We start from the raw sequence: 16,338 nt of genomic DNA, 5'->3' as shown, positions 1-16,338 counted from the left end.
TTCCTGTAAATCGCTACTAGTCATCAAGTTATGAATGGATTTGAACCCAATTTGGTCAGAAACATCCTTGGGGGAAGGGGAACAGATTTTGCATAAATGGTGGCTCTGACCCCAAAGGGGTGGGGCCCAATAGGGGAAATAGAGGTAATTCCTTTAAATCACTACTAGTCATACAGTTATGAATGGATTTGAACCCAATTTGGTCAGAAACATCCTTGAGGGAAGGGGAACAGATTTTGCATAAATGGTGGCTCTGACCCCAAAGGGGCGGGGCCCAATAGGGGAAATAGAGGTAATTCCTTTAAATCACTACTAGTCATACAGTTATGAATGGATTTGAACCCAATTTGGTCAGAAACATCCTTGAGGGAAGGGGAACAGATTTTGCATAAATGGTGGCTCTGACCCCAAAGGGGCGGGGCCCAATAGGGGAAATAGAGGTAATTCCTTTAAATCACTACTAGTCATACAGTTATGAATGGATTTGAACCCAATTTGGTCATAAACATCCTTGGGGGAAGGGGAACAGATTTTGCATAAATGGTGGCTCTGACCCCAAAGGGGCGGGGCCCAATAGAGGAAATAGAGGTAATTCCTTTAAATCGCTACTAGTCATACAGTTATGAATGGATTTGAACCCAATTTGGTCAGAAACATCCTTGGGGGAAGGGGAACAGATTTTGCATAAATGGTGGCTCTGACCCCAAAGGGGCGGGGCCCAATAGGGGAAATAGAGGTAATTCCTTTAAATCGCTACTTGTCATACAGTTATGAATGGATTTGAACCCAATTTGGTCATAAACATCCTTGGGGGAAGGGGAACAGATTTTGCATAAATGGTGGCTCTGACCCCAAAGGGGCGGGGCCCAATAGGGGAAATAGAGGTAATTCCTTTAAATCGCTACTAGTCATACAGTTATGAATGGATTTGAACCCAATTTGGTCATAAACATCCTTGGGGGAAGCTAAGGGGAACAGATTTTGCATAAATGGTGACTCTGACCCCAATGGGGCCAAAGGGGCGGGCCCAATAGGGGAAATAGAGGTAATTCCTTTAAATCGCTACTAGTCATAAAGTTATGAATGCACGTTCTAAAAACAATTCTTGAGGTTTTTCAGACCTTAGAGAGTCTGGACTTCATTAATCTTTAAAGCAGTTAGGATTCCCACACTATAACCATATATAGCATTGTTAGAGATTTACAAATAAAACAAATTGAATATGAACATTATTTTGACATTTGGTCTAATCCAACCAGGTGAGCAATACAGGCCCCATGGGCCTCTTGTTCGCTTTTTAATTTATCCTGGTTGGCTTGCTGACTGAGGTATGTTTTCTTAAAATGTATTTTGGGTTCAGTTGATATAAGCTTAACAAAATGCAAATATTCAGTTTTTAATCTTTTTGAAAGATTTATGTGTTAGAAATTTCTATATTTAGCTTTTATTAGCATCATTCTTAGAGAATGTGAAAACTTCTGTACATTCTGCAGACTGTTGAAGTGAGATTTTAATTTATTTCACACTCATATAAGATGACTGTACATGATCAAACCTTAAACAAATATAAAATCACCTGGTTTTAGTATAAGTGAACAAGTCTAACATTCGTGTGAATATGGCCTGACTTGAACTATATTAAGTTACTGAGATCCCATGAAAATGTGTCATGATTTCTGCACAGAGCCTTTAGTAAGTCTGAAAGTTTCCTGTCTGCTTGAACGATATTGTTCTGAAGTCATAATATAATGAAGTTCTGCAAACTCTAAATTTAAGGGTATATGATGCATTGCATAATGGAGTCATGCCATTTGGTTCAGAGTTGTCTCCAATATTTGTTTTCTAGAATTAGCATTATATTTTGTACACAATTTCTTTATGAATCAGTTTTTTTCAAAACATGCTAGCTTCTTTTGTACTTTTTCAATTTGATAAATATATTGATAAAGTAAACATTTTTCTGGTCTAAGAGGTTTTTTTAAAAGAAAGGGATTGAAATTGGTGCATTTGAAAATTAGTGATCCATTATGAAAAATGCAGAAAATATGAATATTTTTCCAATATTGTGATTGATACACATGGATATGATTAGCACGCATATGAATACCAAAGAAATGTTTGTTTAATAAAGACCTATGTACAATTCTTTATTGTGATTAATAAATATACCCGGGTACTTGCTTGATTCAATTTCATGCATCATTATCTTGGATGTTCACAAATGTTGTATGCTTTCCACGAGTACATACATGCAGCCCAAGTCTGAATTCAGTTTGAACTATGACATGAGCTAGCCCATATGCAAGAATTTATCGAGTTGCAGCATTTGTGAATGCTACAGATGAAACGTTCCATAGGATAGCTGATTCTCTAAGGAATAAACTGGTCGTGTATAAATACAATATGCACATATGCAATGCATATTTCTAAAACAACACCAAGTAGATATTGATTTTGTATCCAATAAATGTGGAATTTTGAACATTTCACTTTGTCTTGTTATATAAATTGTCCATTAAAATGGCCTGCAGTTTACTCCTGTAATTTGATCATATGGATATACTTTGTAATGACCTAATAAATGTCCTAGCTCATTGTGCTTAGCAATTTGGAAAAAATACTAGCTATTTATTACATTTTTATTCATTCTATAAAAGTGTTTTCTGATTTGACCAATCAGAACACTGCTTTCAAATGAAGATGGAGAAAATTAAGATTTGCATATAGCTCTCTATGTCATGCTATATATGACGTCATAATGCAAGATAGAATACATAAAATCACGATTCTGCGTAAATTTGTTAGCCTTTGACAGGGGAGAATACATAAAATCACGATTCTGCGTAAATTTGTTAGCCTTTGACAGGGGAGAATACATAAAATCACGATTCTGCGTACATATTTGTTAGCCTTTGACAGGGGACCACAAGAATTCTGGGAGAGATTGATCTGCCTTTGTATATTTTGCTATAAAATGTAATAAATAGAATATTTAACAGCATATTTAATGATGTCAAATATATTTCACAAGTACTAGTGTAGCTAATATTTTGAAATCTTTCAGAAGTGTGTTGTGAAAAATATGAAAATATTAGCCACACTTGTGAAATGTATTTGGTATTACTGAAGACACTGTTAGATATCCTCTATTTCTTGAACTGTGCCTTGTAAATTTGTACCCTCAGCTTTATAAATAAATAAATGTAACCCTGGTATATACCGCTCAGCTAGAGAGATCTTCTCTTTAGCTCAATCAGTTGAGCTTAAGACTAGTTAGCCAGAGGTCCGGGTTCGATCGGAGGCAGTGATTTAAATTTAATTAATCATGTATAATGTACTTGTGCTCTGTGACATTGGTGCCCATGTAGGGACCTCTGGCTCACTAGTGGCTTACTAGCGGCTTACTATGGATAAAGTGAATATCATAGGAATACGCTTTTTTATTTCAAATATTTGCACTGATGTAACAAGTTGCCGAGGCCCCAGTAATTCCTTAAGGAAATTCTTTGATTTAAGAAATAACATAAAATTGTCCGTAATTAAGTATCACAGAACTAAATTTTCTATATCCAAAATTTTTCTATAACTGGAATATTGCTGTCCTATGGAAATTTTTAAGATAAAAAACATTGATGAAACAGAAACCTGTCTGGAGATTTATTTCTGTGAACTCACTTTCGACTTTGATTTGCAAACTGTGACAACATTTTCAAATGTTGAATGCATTATACAGCAGTAATTTCACCCAATTAGTTCCAGAAACAAATATTGCAAGCAAAAGCATAATATATATTAATAGACCGATAAAAATCTATTCCTGTATCCTGTTGTGCCACTTTTTACATGTATTTTAATGTTCCTACAAATCTCTTTGATGGATTTTGAATTAAAAGATAACAACATGGCTTTTACGCCCTGTGTATTAGTGCTGTTAAAAGTTCCTATGATGTGTAGCTACTTATATCTGATGTAAAGAAGAATTATCGCTGTGTCTGTGAAATTTGATGGAAAATTGGAAGAGCCTGTTTCAGCAGGGATAATAAATAAAGTCAAAGGTAAATATTTTTATATGTACCTTCTTGGTATGTGTACATGTACTATGCATTTAATACAGAATTTGAGCGAAATCAAATTGAATTTTTAGCCGACCATTTTGATAGATAACTTTCTATCATTTAGACAGCATTTAAAGACAAAAAACTGTCTCCCTGAGATTTATATAATAACCCTAGCTTTAGACAGCATTCAGAGTCATAGTTGTCTCCCTTACATACAAACATTTTAGACAACAGTAAGAGACAAAGTTATATCCCTTAGATTTATAATTATCTACCTTTTGAATAACAGTAAGAGACAAAGTTATCTCCCTTAGATTTATAACTATCTACCTTTTTGACAATAGTAAAAGACAAAGTTATCTCCCTTAGATTTATAACTATCTACCTTTTTGACAACAGAAAGAGACAAAGTTATCTCCCTTATATTTATAACTATCTACCTTTTTGACAACAGTAAAAGACAAAGTTATCTCCCTTAGATTTATAACTATCTACCTTTTTGACAACAGAAAGACAAAGTTATCTCCCTTAGATTTATAATTATCTACCTTTTTGACAACAGTAAGAGACAAAGTTATCTCCCTTAGATTTATAATTATCTACCTTTTTGACAACAGTAAGAGACAAAGTTATCTCCCTTAGATGTATAACTATCTACCTTTTTAACAACAGTAAGAGATAAAGTTATCTCCCTTAGATTTATGATTATCTACCTTTTTAACAACAGTAAGATACAAAGTTATCTCCCTTAGATTTATAACTATCTACCTTTTTACAACAGTAAGAGACAAAGTTATCTCCCTTAGATTTGTACTGCTAATTACCCACAATTAGACGGAACTTGAAAGAGACAAAGTTGTTTCATTTAGATTTATAATTATCTACATTTTAGACAGTATTTAAAGACAAAGTTGTTTCCTTTAGATTTATTAGAGAGCATATGCTGTCTTCCCTCCCATTTCCTCCCTCAAGCTAGCTCTTTCTTCATCTAATTTTGTCTTAAATCACTGCACACTTTCATTGCGTCCCTATCCTTTTTTATTCATGACCAATTCTGGCATGGTCTGTATGCTAATGTAATTGTTGAGAGCTTTCACTGCGCACACCATCATCTTGCTATTTGTATTCCCCTAACGCCAGTAACAGCTGAATAAGCAGTAAACATACCTAGCCTTTCCCACAGGTAATCCACCAACTCGTCAACAGGTAAATCAATTTTCACCCTCCAGGTTAAAAAACTGCCAGTTGGAAGTATTATCATGCACGACTTATTCAGTATTTGTGTAATTATTCTGAGGAATTTCACATAGGAGACAATTACAGTACATTCCATATGATAAAGCTGAACTATTTACAGTTTCCCATGATTTGTTTTGCCACTGTTTCTCAATGAAATCTGTTCAACAATCAGGATCTAAAACTGGGTGTATAGATTGTTTACAAGCTTGCTAAAATATAGTGTAAATATTCCACTGATGTTATAGATCCAATGTATATATATCATAGCCCTACTAGAAGCTAGCTGTAGCTACTCACAGGAAAACAGGTTGTAGTTTAAGAAAGTTTGCACTTTTAAAAAAATCCCCTTCCCCATACACGACACTCAGATTTAACATGATTGTGAACTTGGCAGCAGAATGATGTTCTCTTCGTGCAATGTCTGCGATTCGTTCCTGACTAGATCTATAGATATCAGATATAAGCAACTTCTACTGTGTTATGGAGATGATAACTGATAATTTTAACTATTTTCCACTGGGTATTCAGGTACCGTTATAATATTATAATCACTTAGTGTATGATATATTGAGTCTGAAATGAGATGACGTTTACATTTCTGAAATATTAAAAATCATTTTTCTATCATATATTAGATGAAATACAATCTGAAATACATTTCTTTCTGTGTTAGACATGGGTCTGTCGAGGAACTAAACATTTTGTTTTAAGATACAATATTTGTCCTCTTATATCCACAGGGGCCCATTGTATTAACTTTGACTCATATTAGGGACCTGATAACCATTTCTACTGAACTGCAATAAATGTAGGTGTATGGGGTAATTACCTCGCATGTGTTTATTGTTGGGTAATTATATGATAAATAGAGTAGGATTTATGTCAGAAGACCCAGTAGTTCTTATAAAACAGTTGTATAGTGGGACAGACAGGTAAAAATTTATCATTACCCCTGGTAAAAGTTACCCCATGAGAGCTGTGATTAATGTCTGTCAGTCCAGACCTTCAAACACTGATAACTAGATCTCAACAACAGCGGCTGTTTCTGACACTGAATTGCTGGAGTGAAGCAAGAAAATCAGCACCTCAGAAAAAATATTGTTTGTCAATATGTTTTCTACAACAAGGAGTTCCTTGAGCATGAGTCATGTTACAAGTTTGATGTCTGTCTGTGTGTCACTTGATATATAACCTTCGGTGGAGGTAAATAATTTCAGATAGCAATCTTGATGTGTTACTGCTGTTGTTTGTTTTTTGGATTTACATCTGAAGCACAATTTAATAACCCTTGGGAAGAACCCCCACCTCCTTACAGCACAGTAATTCATATTGTCTAACACCAAAAGAATTGATCCTTTATGAGCCCACTACTGTTCAGAAAACATTTCTTTGATAAATTTTTAAATCCATAACTAGAACATTTCTTTATATCTCTCCTTTTATAGCACTTCAAATGTCTACAATTTTTTTTTGCAGTATGATCATAGTCTTTGTTGATGAAAATCATTTCAATCCACTTTTAAAATGGTGATGGCAATTTAATGCACAATTTAATTCCAGAGATGTTTGCTATTATTAGAAAGTATAACTACATCAAAGACATACATCAACTGCATATGAAAGCCTATAATTACATATCATAAAATAGATTTGATAACTTATGTCTGTATGTATTTAAAGAAACATTATCTGGGTTACTGGCAGTTTAGGCTGTCTTCTGTGCCATTTGTATTTACTCAGATTAATCAGCATTACATAAAAGAGTTGTAACAGAGCACAGGATTAATTAAATTTAAATCACTGCCTCCGCTAGGGATCGAACCCGGGACCTCTAGCTTACTAGTCTTACGCTGAACCGATCGAGCTTAAGAGAAGATCTCTCTAGCCGAGCGGTATATTGCGGCTAGTATTTACCAGGGTTACAGAGTGGTAGTGTTAAAACTTGGGTAAGAAATCTGGTAGGATGTCAGCAGATTTTGTTGGCTTAGATTTAATGTCTGCAATAAATTGCTGAATATTGCTGTTTTCTTTAAGAAACTTTAGTTGGCAGTAAATGATCAACATTCAATAGTGTTTGGAATTGGAAATTGTGGGGTTAGAATATGAGCAGAATTGGATATATTTTGACACTTTATCTTAAATGATAGAACCAAGAGGAACTGCTAGATCATCTCTGTTTCCCTCTTTGAAGCTACTGATACTGCGACCCTACCAATCTGCCTCCCTTACCTGCCCATGTTGAACTCAAAGGGAAGTAACTAAAACACTTTACTAGATACTTGACAGAACATAACACCTAGATTACAAGCCATTTGAGTCAGCTTGTTTACTGTGTTCATGCTTGAGTAATCTTCTGTTCCTATACTAGCTCTGTGTTTATTTTGGTTTAAGTCACCATGACAATTATCCATGTTTCATTTGCATCCATATGCACGCATGGTATAATTATATAGCCCTTATATTTAATTAGCTGCTTTAACTGGAGGTATGCAAAAGTATGCAGTATTAATTTAGGTGTAGCTTTTGTGTCTCCAACAAGGTAATAATAACATGTTGTCATTATTATGTAACTCCCTTATCATGTGGAGATGCAAATTATGTCTGTCTACTCGAGAGGTTGATGGAAAGTGATGCAATATATCATGTGTCCCTGACCGAGATAAAAATGCAAGATAGCAGAAAAATAATGAAGTCGTCGTGCTGTGATCATTATTACAGGGTCTTTATATGAAGATTCTGCTGTAAACCCAGAGTCTTCACATTGAAACATATACTGGAATAAATATATCCTGCTCTGATCTCATGCCGCCGCAATAGCTTCGTCGGTTAGATCCCCGGCCACTTAATCTCAGGTGAAGATCCGAGGTGCATGATATGGTTCAACACTCCCTACCCGTGTTGATTTGTGTTCCTCAGGAAGCTGAAATGCGGGCTAGTCTATACTGTCATGGTTGTGTCCTTGGGCCTGACATATACTTTAGAGGCATGCACTGGGCCTCCCGTATTGTTGTTGTTCAGTGAGGTAGACACCAACTACTACAAGGAAACCCCTCTTAACATGACCCTGGTTGTTCATGTGGCAATGAACCCAGAAAATAAACAAATGCTCTGATTTACATACGATTTCTCTGTATCATTTCATTAGTTCATAAGTAAGTCTGTATTTGATGTTATCTAGATTTACATGGGTGGTGCCATCTATCATAAGCAAAAGACTCTTACCTTCCAGAATACCTGGTCCTCTTGTACTGGTAGTTTTTCTAAGGTCTGTGGGGAAAATTATATTTTGTTGGTATGTTTTTGTATTTTGCCCTCATTATATCAATTTTGAGTTAGAACTACAGTTTTGTTAGCATGTTGGTATTCTCGCATATTTTTCCTTGGTAAAAATTATATTCATTGTTATACAAATGCTCTGCTGAAGTTTCAGTTTTTCAAACTAACTTATGTCTAATTACAAACGAGTTTAGAACTCTTCTTTATAGGAGATATATACACAGTAGACATCTGTACCTTAACTTGAATGACATTATGAATTACCTGGATAAAAAATATTCCATCATCTCTGTATGATTTGACTTAATTATTAAAGGTAAAGTTAAAATACCTATGATCTTTGACCTATGACCTTGTAAGTTGATGTTCATCAGTTAACTTTTTAGTTACAGTAAGCTACAATCACTATAATAATAGAGCCGATGAAGACTGATTACATCAGGAGGGTAATTGCATTGCTTTGGTAATTGGACACCAAAACCTCATGATGTATTAGTCATTATGTACATTGTGCCAACAAAACAAAGTGTTTGTGTGTTTTTAAATTCTACAACATTTTTCAAATTTCAAAATGGTGATAAATTACACTTTATGATGAGGGTGAGATCACAAAGAAAAATATTTTTGTTTCCTGAGCATTTAAATTTCTGTAAATGATGTTTTAGTTTTAAAGGAGATTAAGTGTATGTATACTTATGTAGTTTTTACCCTGAGATGAGCTATGTAATGGGGACTTTAAAATATCTTGAAAAAACTTATTATAAATTGTTTAATGACATTTATGTAATAATGACTTAACATATAATCAAGCCTAGTAATAAAGATTGTGTATTAGATGAGTGAGAATGAACTTTTACCTACACACATTTCTAATTGAAACCCATGATCAGCTTTATTATTGAAATGGATTTAATTCAAGGCTATAAGGGTTATCAAGTTCTTCTACTCTCAAGATTTTGCAACATATTTAGTTTCATTAGGTAATTTGAAGTCTTATGAAGATGCCTTGATCAAATTGAATCCCGATCCAATGCTATGAAGCTTTAGGCCAGTGATGCCTACACTCTGAAGTACTGGTACTTAATTATGAACCTACATGTTAGGTAATGAAATCCCCCTGTGACACACAAGTTTGAAATATATGTTACACACCCACACATCTATTGTAAATTACATTGTTCCTCCTGTATGACTCACCGCCTATGTATATTGTTTACTATACTTGACAGACAAAATTTGATACTGCTTATGATATTGTTTTTCATAAAGCCAACACACAAGCTTACTTGTAAGTCTTTACTTCAGTGAGATGTGGCTGGTATTCATGTGATTTCTGTCTTGGATTACATCAACTCTTTTGTGGATCTATATACTGGATTCAAGCAAGTAAATTATAAGGTACACATATAGTCTGATCTCATGGAAACACTTAAATTTAAAAAATCAAGAAACTACCAATATGTAATCATACCATAACTTCATTAAAAATTGATAACATGTGAGCAGACTTATGTAACACAAAAAATAGGAAGATTTACAAGTAGCTAGAGACTCTAAACAAGTGCATGGAAATTCAGACCAGGTGTTCAGGAAGGGTAAGTGATTCATGGAGGGCAACAGCCATGATGTAAATATTAGTCAAATCCAGGTAAAGTAAAGGAAATAGAATACTTCCCTAAAGCTTATTATGTCAAACTCATTGAGGATGTAGTTCTGGTTTACCAACTGCATTTTGTGAGGAAGCATTTGTCACAGGTTAACTATTATATTTCTCCATCCATTGCATGTGTTACTATATATAGTAACATACAAGTACCGAACCTGTGCCATCCTGTCTGTATATAGTTGATTAAAGTTCCTTATTTTGTTAGGAAGTGTATCTGTAGGAAATGAAAGTCTAGAGCCTCCTTGTCTGCCTTCATTCATTGAAATGTTAATTATAAGCTACCACCATGTTACCAGGGTAATATTGTTGCAGTAGATAGATATTTTAAACATTCTAGGCATGTGATGATTAATAGGAAGACTCAGTGCCTCTTCCAATTACAATTTTGCATGTAATGAATATTGTCCTTAAAATGTTGGAAGTAATTAGATTTAGCATGTTTGGGTGCCTGGATTTCCTGTGATATTTTGATATTGTATGCTGTTATAGGGTCATTCATTCTTGGGGTATGGTTTTATATTGAGTGTGTTATGCACTAAGAATTTAAACAATTAAATACTAGCAAGTTTTGGTCTATATACTGGCTTATTTAATGTTACAGCACAGCATCGGACACTTTGATGAACAAATTAATAGATTCCTGGAGGTTTTTTTCTGTATAAATATAGCATTTTAACTCTAAGCGTATCCTGGCCTTTTGATCATATTTTAGCAAAATCGGATTGATTCCAGAACTTTCCATCATGCTAAGAATAGCTGCCATAATGAAGACACTTTAACAGGAAAATTGGTAATATGGTTATGTGACATTTGCCCCCAAAACAAGTGTATATTTATATGGAGGGTGGGGGTGCTTATTAGATTAGATAGGGTATGGCTTGAATTTTAATAACATTAGCAATATTTTTTAACAGGTTGTAGTAGACATTAAGATTGATGTTTTAGTTGATGCAGACAATAGGCTTTTTTGTATCAAAGTCTGTCAAGATACATCAGTGCTTTTTGGGGAAGAAGATTGGTGAATAGGGACAAAAACTTGAGAGTGAAACTGCCTGCAAAGATTGGGAATTGGCTTTTAACATGGAATAATTTCACTAGGGAAGCCATCAAAAATCCCTACTTTAACTCCTTCCGTACTTTGTATTCTTTCTGGATTCCGTACCGGAAGTAGTTATTAGGCTCGCTCAAGAAGTTTAAACAAAATGGCAGACTACATGTGCATTTTCGGTGTGTTAATATAGAAACAGAAAGGTTAGTGTTATCTTAAAATAAGATCTAGATGTCAGATTGAACACTCTGAAACGTCCTAGACTCTGCTATCTAAAATGTAAATGTAGCAAGCCACCATATCCATATTGTTTACATTAACGGAAAAACACTTAACCCAAATGAGATAAAAATGAATTTATTAACCAAAATGTTTGTTTCAAAAGTTTTGAACGCATTTTATGTCATTGCATTGGATAATTGTATATGTCTGGTGAAGTTTTCAACAAATCAACACTTTAATAACATCATCTTAGCCTGTCAAATAGTCGACAGTGGGGAAGAGGGAGCTTGAAATTATGTCAACTATAGTTGACAACGAGGAAGTGGGAGCACATTTTTATGTCGACTAATGTCGACAACGGTACTGAAAGAGTTAAATCAGTTTAGATTTTGAGATTATATAATGCACTTTCAGCTAGTAGAAATAATGTTATTTTGGCTGGAAAAAATGATTAAAAACTACCGATCAGGTATTCTCTTGCTGTGATGAAGTATTTACTATGTACTATGTACTAAGTCACTGTATTTTTTGGCATCTGTATTCAAGCATCTCGTAAATGCAACATATACATATGTTTGCACTCTCTGTTAGAAATTGCACATGCATGTTACATGTTATGTATGAGGATTCCTGTGTAGTAATAGCGAACTCTCTGTGACAGCAATCGTGTTGATGGTAGTACCATGATAAGTATTGGGTATAAAGTACCTTGTTAGACTGTGGTGGGCGAGTGGTTAAGGTGTCTCGACACTTTATCACTAGCCCTCCACCTCTGGGTTGCGAGTTCGAAACCTACGTGGGGCAGTTGCCAGGTAGTGACTGTAGGTCGGTCAACGGGTACTCCCGCTTTCCTCCACCTCCAAAACCTGGCACGTCCTTAAATGACCCTGGCTGTTAATAGGACGTTAAACAAAATAAACCAAAACCTTGTTAGACACAATATTTTATTGCCTCCCTTTGTTAAGATTCCTTTGGTATGAATCTCAACAGATATTCATTGAACTTACAGTTTCATTGGCTGGACTGGCCCGCTGTCTGTAGAATATTAAAATCACAAATAAAATTGAGCTTTATAATTTCAGTCCCAAGGATATATCTGATTCAAGAGACCTTAGTTTCAAACTAGGGGCAGATAATCTAGTATTGGAATTTAGCGATTCTTAACAAACACACGGCGGCCAGTCTATGTCATTGGCTAACCAAATAGGCTAGACACTAAAGAACCAGAGGATTCCAGAAACACCAAATATTTTTATTTATTAATCTTAGCAGGCTTTTAATCAGAAAGGCTAATGCAATATGGCATTTCTGTAGTCCAGTGAGGATCGTGTCCTTTTAATCAGAAAGGCTAATGCAATATGGCATTTCTGTAGTCCAGTGAGGATCGTGTCCCAACATCTGTCTCATGTCCTAATTATGTATTCTCTTGAATGTTTAATAAATGCCTAAACTACAGCGTCATGTTTGTTGTTGATACATGTATAAGATTTACATTGATCATACCACTGCCTCTAGTGCCTGGGCCTCAAGGCCATACACATTTCCCTTACACAGATCTTCCCAGCCCCTCACAGAGGTCATCATCAGGCTCCTGTTTTGTGTTAGAGAGTTCAGCTGAGTAGAAATACAGATAGAGATCAATGGGAAGTTTTAGTTCATGGTGCATATACTCAGCCTCTGAATCTCTGGGCTATATCCTCAGCATGCCCTGCCACACCAACTCTGACAGATAATGACACTTATCATACATTCAATCAAATGTCAAACATCCTGCCATCAATTTTACTACATGTATATAGTGTAGATGTATAATGGAAATCAATTTTCAATTAATATTATCATATATAACTTATGATTTTCTGTTTATAATTGGACAACAAGGAAAAATGAAGGAATTATGTTTGCTTTCTGGTGTAAGATTGGAATGGGTGTGTAAACATTGTGCACTGTTTATTTAGATTTGTTAGCCATAAACTGATTTTTCATATAAGTGAATTAACCAATGTAGACATTTTCATAAATATTTGTTAAAGTATGGGTTAAAACATCAGTGAATGTTTAAGAAAATGTGTTAAATGCATAATTCTACGAATTGGTGTGGGATGTGTTTCAACACCTGCTTGACTTATGTCTGTTAATTAATATAACATTATACAAACTCACCATGCTAGGGAGATTTTCACAGTAGGTCAGTTTATATTGCTTTGGCAGGGATGGACATTTTCTATGCTGGAGTACTGTTCGGCCATTACAACTAATTGAAACTCAGCCAGAGACTTGTTGTGTCTGGCAAGTATCTTGGAATATTGCTCACTATAACTTGTTGCTTCAGCCTCAGAGCACAGGCTGTCAATACAACGAGGCAGACATCTGATTCCTTTGGGACCCCAATAGTAGCTGTATCAGGTCTATCTGTATGGATCTGTCGCATATACACATATGTTCCATCCGGAACCATCGATCATACATGTACATATATTATATTTACCCTGTTATAAGGCTAGGATGGCAACATGTCATTTGACTTACAGAATTGGGTACATGGCTTTATCACACTTAGGGTGTATGAATCTGGCTAAAGAAGTGGGTGGGCTTATCACACTAAGGGTGTATGAATCTGGCTAAAGAAGGGGTTGGGCTTATCACACTTAGGGTGTATGAATCTATCATACTTAGGGTGTATGAATCTGGCTAAAGAAGGGGTTGGGCTTATCACACTAAGGGTGTATGAATCTGGCTAAAGAAGGGGTTGGGCTTATCACACTTAGGGTGTATGAATCTATCATACTTAGGGTGTATGAATCTGGCTAAAGAAGGGGTTGGGCTTATCACACTAAGGGTGTATGAATCTGGCTAAAGAAGGGGTTAGGCTTATCATACTTAGGGTATATGAATCTGGCTAAAGAAGGGGTTGGGCTTATCACAATTAGGGTGTATGAATCTTGCTAAAGAAGAGCGTGGGCTTAATTTGATTATCATACTTAGGGCGTATTAATCTTGCTAGCGCACTTTATAAGATTTGCCTTTGTCCAGTTGGCATTATGAGCCCATATATGACTGCCGACTGAAAGCTGTTCAAAGATTAAATGAACTTAATTATTAGATGCTATGGAATTATATTCCGATAAATGAATTTGAAAAATAACCATACAGTTATGGTGTTGAAATATTGATTTGATGCTTGCAATAATACTTGTTTATTTATTTAGATGATGGATGCATTTAACAATACATTGAAAGTAATTTAACACTCCATAAATTAAATTGTAAGAAAATTTTCAGTTCCTGATTTCCCAACTGTATCAAATTATCGTATCAAAATAAATATGATCCTATTCCATAAAAAGAATTATCAGTAATTGTATGACTAGTGTTATTTTAATCAACGTAAAGAGTGAAAACCACTGAGACAGCAGTATTGAAAATAACAATCATCCTAATTTGTAATACATCAATCATGTATTGACAAAAGTATATTCACAAGTTAATGTACCACAATCAACGGAAATAGAAATTGATTGTCTCTTGTCCTGTTCACTTTTTGTTAACTTGTTTTGTAATTAACAGTCATAAGCAAGCACACCAGATAAAAAGAACTCGATAAAATTACTGTGATAAACTATATCACTTAATCAATACCAAACTATATTGGTAATAGTCATAAGGAACGGAACACACAGGCAATATAGTAACAGTCTTTATTACTAAAACCTGTTAGTGACAGTGGAATCGATAAAAAAACATATCTTAATGAAAGCTGAAATACATGCTTCATTAACAGCACTGTTTGAATGCTTGGGTAAGTGGCCATGGGCTGTTACCCTTTTTATGTTGTCCAAATTTCTGTTGCCTGGTTTCCTGTCCAGTTTTTGACATGCAAGCACTATAAATCAGCATTTGTGTTATCTTAGAAATAAGGAATGCTTATATATAGTATAATATACAGAGCTGTAATGAAATTCTGATCACATTATTGTGATACATTGTACTCTATATATATCATTGACTAGGCATATATAGTGCATATTTAGTGGGGGGTTTTCAATACCAGTCCAAAACAGTATCTTCAAAATACTAATTTGATTTGTTATTTTCAGCATAGAAAAAAGATGATAGTACAGAATATGAAAACACAAGTGTTAGTTTGCTGTTAGCTAATTCTGAGATAGACTTAATGTATTAATTAACATATTTGGGTTATTGCTGTTACAAGTTACAATGTAGCTTTTATATGTAATTCAATTTGATTTGGAAAATAACCAGCATGCTGCATAGGTTTACAGCTACAGTCTCCTCTGTGTGGAGCATTGTTTTGGGAGGCTGTATTGTGATAGCTCAGAACTTCCTACAGATGCCTACTTCAAAGTGCTATACATTTATATCTGCCCAAAGAATACTGCAGAAGCTTAAGACACCCAACGGGACACAACACCAAGTCACATTATACTGACAATAGACAAGCCAGTCGTCCCACTCCCAAAATGCTGAGCGCTAAGCAGGAAATGTTCTTGAATTTATAAATAATATGAGTCTAATTATATAATAACTAAATTCTTGAGCTTTCAAAAACCATTAATACATGCTCATGAAATTCTATTGGAATTAATATCCAGGGTCATAAAAACTTACCAGTACCTTGTTTTCTGGATGTGTAACTCTAAATGGATTCCCAGCTTTCTGGTCATGTAATTGATTACATATAATTGAAGGGTGCTGGAGCACATTAATTTGTTTGTAAGTGTATTTGGTGAGTACCTAATCTAAAAGTGGCACTAGCACATCCCCGTATCCCAAATAGATGGTATCCATGGTAACAGGATATTGATCAT

The 16,338-nt window shown here is 34.9% G+C and overlaps 1 protein-coding gene across 3 annotated transcripts in view; it reads left to right on the top strand.

Moving 5' to 3' along the window:
- Positions 1 to 16,338, top strand: part of LOC117340002 — a 62,492-nt gene that overhangs the window by 19,562 nt on the left and 26,592 nt on the right. Inside the window, exon 1 of one of the 3 annotated variants that reach the window (XM_033901745.1) lies at positions 9,860 to 9,971. The exons of the other annotated variants lie outside the window; for them this stretch is intronic. The gene's annotated coding sequence lies outside the window, so the exon portion shown is untranslated. Of the gene's footprint in view, positions 1 to 9,859; positions 9,972 to 16,338 lie in introns of those variants that run through there. 3 annotated transcript variants of the gene reach the window in all.

Source organism: Pecten maximus, chromosome 12 (genome assembly GCF_902652985.1).
Source record: "Pecten maximus chromosome 12, xPecMax1.1, whole genome shotgun sequence".
NCBI lineage: Eukaryota > Metazoa > Mollusca > Bivalvia > Pectinida > Pectinidae > Pecten > Pecten maximus.
This window is presented reverse-complemented; position numbering and strand designations above follow the sequence as displayed.